The following is a 7,165-nucleotide window of genomic DNA, read 5'->3' on the forward strand; positions in this document are numbered from 1 at the left end:
TATACTGATTATGTAGGAGAATATTTCTGTCATGTTGTGCACATTTTGCATTCAGAACTAACGGGAAGGCGTTTGGATACGCCGGTTGGGAAGTCGCCCAAAATTCCGGGTGCTCGTTCGGCCAGATGAGTGTGGCTTCGCACTAGGTTCAACATATAGCGCCATCAGTGCTAGCGTGCCGCAAGGCAAAACCGGCTAAATGTTGCACTAAAACTCCCTGCACGGTTCCGACGTAGCGTGCCACAAAAAGGTAACATTTAACGTACGCAAAGTAACAAAGCGCTACTCTAAAACTCTCAATGCAATCAATGTATAATGATGTCCTCCGTTTTCGTTTTCAGCGCCAGGATCCGGAGATAGACACGAAGATACTCCTCCCGACGACCACCAGACAAGCACAGGTGGGAATTTATCATTTCATCGTTTTCACGGTCTTATATTGCTCCAGTTTACCTGCCTGTCTCTCATGACGCCGGAGTGATTTTCGAATACGATTCTCAACCACGATAGCTCGAACTTGTTTTCAAATTTGAAATGACACTTCCTTGAGTACATAGTTCGATGGGTGTTTTAATCCCTGAGAAACACATGGGGGCAGTTTCAGGAAGGGATACATAACCGACCATCGCCTTCCGAAGGAGTTATCAGCGCACATAAAGCACACAAAAAGTATGACGAGGGTTCGGCATGGAGGTGAACAACAAAAACACTCGTGTGTCGAGATTTCAGCGCACGTTAAAGATACCCAGGCGGCCAGAATTAAACCGGAGACCTCCAATGCGGCGTACCTCATAGTCCGGGTCTAGCTTCGGCGCCGTGTTAAATGCCATAATCAAAATGAAGCACCGAGGCCAAAATCTCAATTTTTTGGAGGAAAATCAAGCACAAGAGAATAAACGTACGCCTGCACACCCACACACACCCACACGCACAGCGAGAGAGAGGCAGAGAGAGAGGGGAGCGGACACTCGACGTACAGAATATTTGGCGGAATTAAAACACACTAGTGTGCGATGATCCTTTGCCCAGGTGATTAGACCAAGGTATGGCGGTTACATAATCGCTATAAATCATAAATGCCTAAAAATTATTGATATACTTTGTATCAAATACGAACAATAATAGCCTTCTACGGTCACGTTACCAATTATGGTGATACGCGCACGGATATGATTAACAGCCGACACCCCCCATTTGATACACGGCAGTACAGACAGTCGAGTTCTTGTATCAACTCACCTCGAGTCATTCAAATGCTTTTTTGTGCTTGTTGTTCAAAATGTACGGGAGACAGTCTTTAGTGGTTAAAGAGCACAGAGCTTTCGGTTTTTTTTGCTTTTGTTTTTTGTGAAACACATGCTCAGGTATACCCCTGATCATAGGTCGTCAGACTCGCTCATGAGTGCACTCACATAACCCCCCTCCCCCTCCCCCCCACCCCCCAACTTACCGCTCATGAATGAGTGGTAACTGAGTCTCGCAATTGTTTTGTACTCGCGAGTGTGCGTGCGAGAAAGTGCGAGCCCCAGTGCAGTGGACTCGGCCACCAACCGCGAGTGCGAGCGCCACTTGTGGCAAGCCCCACTCACTACTCGCAAGTGCTAGAGAAACTCGCAGGGAGCCCCGCTCACCACTCGCGAGTGCACTCGCGCGACTCGCGCCATTTCCAGGGCTTACCGCGGTGAGCGCCACTGTTGCGCTTGTACACGCTGTTTGCTATTCGTCGCAGGAGCCGTTTGCTGTGTCGGCTGTTAATGGCTGGGTCGCTTTTATCCTAGGAAATATGTCGTCACTGAGCTCCTGATATGGGGCACCCTAGAATTAAATCTCTGCTGGCGTGTTGATGTAGGAGTATGATTTGGATGGACTAGTGACGCCGTAATGCACTGATTCTCTTCCGTTTCATGAGTCATGGAGGGCCTGCTGCACACACTCGCGTGTGAGGGAAGACGACGAGTAGTGAGCGCGAGCGCGAGCGCGAGTGACTATAATGGCGAGCGGTGAGCGTGAGCACAAGTGTGTGCCAGTGGTGACGGTGAGCAGTGAGCGTGAGCGCCAGTGAGTGCGATTAGTCACGACGAATGGTGAGCGTGAGTGCGAGTGGGTGCCAGCGGTGGAGGGCGCGTAGTGAGGTGAGTGCGCGTGAGTGCGTGATGGAAAATATATTTTCCTGTGCGAGTCTGAGTGAGTGGCGTCCAGTTTTTTCGAGGTATGCCCGATTTAAAGGAAGCCGAAAGTACACCGTACTACTTTCACAGGGTCACTCTTATCAAAAAATTGGCAGTTACAGAAGATCAAACAAAGACGATTTTATTGTCTTGACACGAACCCGGCTGTTTTCTGCCTGCGTAAATGGCGGTAGTTAGAGTTAGAGTTAGTGTTACAATTCTAAGGATTTCTAAGGAGTTATGGAGAGTTCTAGCCCTTTCACTGCCGGGTGTTTCTGGTCCTGAGGCACCCCCAGTGTCGGTTTGGTTCCCGGAATATTAGGAAGGAGCATAGGTATTTATTCGATTATGATAGCGTCCGCAACATAACGCGTCGAAAGGAAAGAGCGTGGGTAAGAAATCGCCTTTCTCTCACATATTTCGTTTGCTGTGCACGCTTCCTAGGCGACGACCCCACCGTTTCAACATCAGAACCTAAAGCTGTGGAACTCACACCCCTTCCTTTGATAACAAACGCTCAGAATGCGAATCCGAGCTCGGGTCGCATTGTGATCAGAATCGGTACAAGCATCGCTGCTGCACGCAGTCGATGGCCCCGCGCGATCAGCCGTCCCATAGTAACCGCGCGCACGGAGGGAGCACTTTCAGCAACCCGCACAACGCACAGAAATGACGCGTTGCCAAATCATGATGGCAGATTTTGATAAAAAGGGGATACAACATTGATACAACAATTTCTTTTGCTGGTGACAGCGGCAAGTGAGGGCACGGTGAGGGAGTGAAAGCCGCAATTGAGTCATGTTTCCGTCTATTGGAGAGTAAAAGGCTCTCTGGGCTAACCTGGCGCGATGTAGCAGACGCCGAAAGAGCATAAAAAACTTAGAAACGTGCTGCGGATGCGAGAACCTTTGCACCCGTACGGGATCATACGCGTTCCGAATGATCACTCATCCCGACAGAGTACAGCGCGCGGAGCGACCATGCCCGCCAGCAACGAATGGATTCCGCGGATGGCGGGAACAGTCCAGGCGCGCCAGCGTTGCCCTATAGCGCGAATTTTCGAACGCACAATGGAGAACGTACCGGTACGTCAGTTACACTACGGAGGGGAAATGCGGAAACATAACGGTACGTCAGAGATATCGAAAGGGCTAGAGTTGTCATTAGAGTTGTAAGAACTCTAACGGCGGTAGTTATAGAATTCTTAGATGTTCGGGAGCCTTAAGCTTGCTTTTGTGGGTGGGTGTTTTCGACCACTTCCGACAGCATAGCTTTTAAGTTTGTCGTTATTTGATCGTGCATGCATGTTGGCACAAAAACTTTCGGCTGCTTTCGTAATAGTCAGGTTTCATTTTGCAGAATCCCAGTCCTAGGAACGTAAGTGCTTCTGGGCTGTTTCATCACATTTGCTTTGTTTTTGCAGCATCTAAGCGAATAATAATAAAAAAAGACAGGTCATCTCCTGTTGCAAATATTTCGAAATTGCTTCACATTGCGTGCATAGGACTTTCTTAACATGCCTGTTCCCGAATTATTTTCCAGATTCAAGGTAAGTTCAACTTTCTAACACTATCTTGAGGATTAATATATTTTGCAGGTGTATTAGTAGCAAATTTGAGCATGTTCTTCTCATTCGGCGCTGTACTCATTGTATACTGCGCTGGTCTTCGGCGTAATTGGGGATCCTTGCGCACGTGGCCAATCTAAGAGCTGATGATGGACGGGCTAAAAAATGTGCAGCATTGGTCGGAATGTCCCCGTCGACGGTGACTTACGCCGAATGTCCGAGAATTTGACCCCAAAGAATTTATGCGGCAAAGATTTTTTCTTTTGCAACGAACCTCGCAATGTTTTTATAACACACGTTCAAAGAATCTTCAAAGGCATACCACAAGGCTATGTGGGAATTTTTCAACCTTGGTGACATTCCCGGTGCCCGGGAAGTACTTAAGCTGTACATAATTTGCGCGGTGAAATCTAAGCTTGACCAAGTTATAAAATTCACAAAAGCACTCGGCAGAACTTAGGCCTATTCATGCGGCTGTTGTAAGAGCGAAATCATCATACCTGCAGATATACGTATTGTTCATTTCCTGAATGCTAGAGACAATGGGGATGAGAAAAAATAATTTTAGCAGTTGTGCAAAACTACTGGAATACAATTCATGACACTGGGCGAATAGAAGGCACGAACGAAGCACGGCGGACTATGTGTATTCAGCAAAGATGATTACAATACCCTGTAAAAAAACTGGGCCCATCTCCCCACGAGGGGGGACTCGAGTAAATGCGTCGCGTAGGGGGTGGGTGTATTGCGTTAACGTTAGTGTTTGGGGGGTGGTGGTGGGCTGGTAGTGAATGAGTTAACTATTATTGCTTATTACTATTAATTAATATTATTTCTTTCATATATTAATTATTACTTTCGTCATTTTGCGACTCGAGTCGCCCCTCGTGGAGAGATGGGACCAATTTTTATTTTTTTTTATTTTTTATTTATTTATTTGTTGCTGTTGTCGTTGCATTGGACGCTGAGAACGACGGCTTCGTGGTCGCTAAAGTGTACTGTTAAGGGGTCTTTAAGCAGTGGTCGTGCGTTGCAGCAACTGGTGAAGACGAGATCGATGCAACTGCTGCCGTGTATCAGCAGCTTCTTTACGTAGTTTGAATGAGTCAAGGTTATAAGGCGCGTTCGTACCCTTTGATTCTGTGTCGCTTTTGTGGCTCAGTGGGAAGAGCACCATGTACCTCGCGTTCCGCCCACAGGGTCGTGGGATCGAAAGCAGGCGCCGATAACTAATATTTTTTTTATATAGTGCAGGGGGAGGGGTGCGGACCTGTTGTTGAGAGCGAGGAGGGTAGCGTGATGCGGGAGAGGAGGAGTGGGGGAGAGGGCGCACCTGCGCGCTGAGCTGTTGCGGACGGACGGCGGAGTTAAAGAAATGCTCTGCATTTAAAATTTGCGCAACTTGCACTAGTGGCGCAAGTATGGGAAAACCGCAGAGCTGGTTGTCGACCTATAGCTTATCCCCACACTTACAACGGGTTCCAGGAGAGAGGGAATTGCCGGACCCACCCCAGCCCTGCAAAGCTCTTTTGGACGGCACTGTAATGCAAAGACCATTAACGCATGTAAAGTGCTCTACTCAGTAGCAACCGTCGTCATCCCTTTCGTCGTCGTCTTCCGACTCCCGAGCTGCGTCGGGCAATATCTTGTTGTTGAGCGTCCTCACCTCAGGTAGACCTCTACATAAATCGTCAGCTCATCCAGTGGCTTTATCCAAGCGTGCATTGTGAAGGAATAGCGGCGCGGCGGACCCGTGGTGCGCCGTTCACTATACGACGACGACGACGACGAAGGCAAGGGCTCCTTATGCGACGCAAGCGCACGGCAAGCCTCGACTATGCCAGGCGGTCGCCATGAGGACGCGCCTATGCGGACAAGGTTTTCTGTCTACGCCGGCCGGATTTGTGTCGGAATAAACAGCTCTGCTGTTAAAGTGCGCGCCAATCCATCCCGTGGAGGCAGTTGGCAAGCGAAGCTTTATACACAACCCACCACGGCCGACTACAGGCCGCTTGCGTTAATCGCACGTTACACTGTACCTTTAACACGTTCTTTAATATTTCACTCCAGGACAACGTTAAAGACAATCTTATGATTGCTGTGATACACACTCGGAGTTAGCGTTATCACCGAAGTTATATTCTTCTTGAACGTTAAGTCAATGTACGTTCGTGTTATTTGGTATCGGCGTTGCACACGAGTCCACACTCTTCCGAGGATGAAATGGACGAGCCACTGCTTTTGCCGCTTCGCATTGTCGAAGTCAAAGTGACCGACGACGATCATGGGAGTAGCGTGGTAATCGGTATACAGTGCGTTCGCATTTCGGGCTTGGGTGGGTTCGGCGCAATTTGGCAGTGTAAATGGCATCTCTTGTAGTGACGGCGCAAACGTCGCCACGGCCAGCCTATTGGTCCGACCTTTCGAGCGTACGCGTCTGGATGTCGTTGCTAACATCATCCCTCACGTATATTGCAACGCAGAACGCGGCCGACCGACCTCTCGACTCGCAGCCGCTTTTTACTAAGCCCAGTGCATGCCAACGCGTGCACACGGCCGCTACACCTACCGTGGGTGTAGCGCACAGCGGCGCGAGAGGTCGCATGACTCTATCAGGTGTTATTCAGCTTGAACGCAGCGGGTAAACCCGCAGCTGTGCTCGGTGTGTACATCCTGTCTCTCCCGTCACCGCGTGCTCTCGTAGCGTAATGGGTAAGAAAACGGGTACTCACTCCATTTCTCCATTCAGTCCAGGTGCGATTCTTGGCGGTGGCAAATATTTTCTCTTATTTGTGCACTGGAGTTTTCTGTTAACGCCGACGGTCACGACTGAACCCTGGGCTGGTAGTTACAAAGCCTTGCTTTGAAAAGTCGGAGAAATTTCACGACAGGTACATAGACTGATATACTGATAGACAGGTAGACGATATACTGATTAGAAAAGAGACGGGAAGGAAGGTGCAACAAAAGCAGCAAACTATTTCCCGCGCAGGTTTCTGAAACTATTCCCCTGCACTCTAAACTTTACCTTGATTTCGCGATCAACTTTCATTCCTTTACAGTGAATACCAATGACCTTGGAATGCATACAAAAGGAAGCCTGTTCTTGGAGACCTGGATAAATGAAGCTAATTTTCCAATGCTTTCTTACCCGCCGCGGTGGCTAAGTGGCTGAGGCGCTGTGCTACTGAGCACGAAGACGCGGGTTCTATTCCCGGCCTCGGCGGCCGCTTTTCTAATGGAGGCGAAAAGCAAAAACGCCCGTGTGTACGAGCTTTCAACGCCCGTTAAAGATCCCGAAGTGGTCAAAATTAATCCGGGATATGCGCGCCTCATAGCCTGCGTTGAGTCAGCGCGTTAAACCCTACAATCAATCAATCCAATGTTTTCGTAAAATGGTTTTACTCAATCAACCCCATCAGAAATGCAC

Source organism: Haemaphysalis longicornis, unplaced genomic scaffold (genome assembly GCF_048455015.1).
Source record: "Haemaphysalis longicornis isolate Haplotype H1 unplaced genomic scaffold, Haemaphysalis longicornis Haplotype H1 scaffold_9, whole genome shotgun sequence".
NCBI lineage: Eukaryota > Metazoa > Arthropoda > Arachnida > Ixodida > Ixodidae > Haemaphysalis > Haemaphysalis longicornis.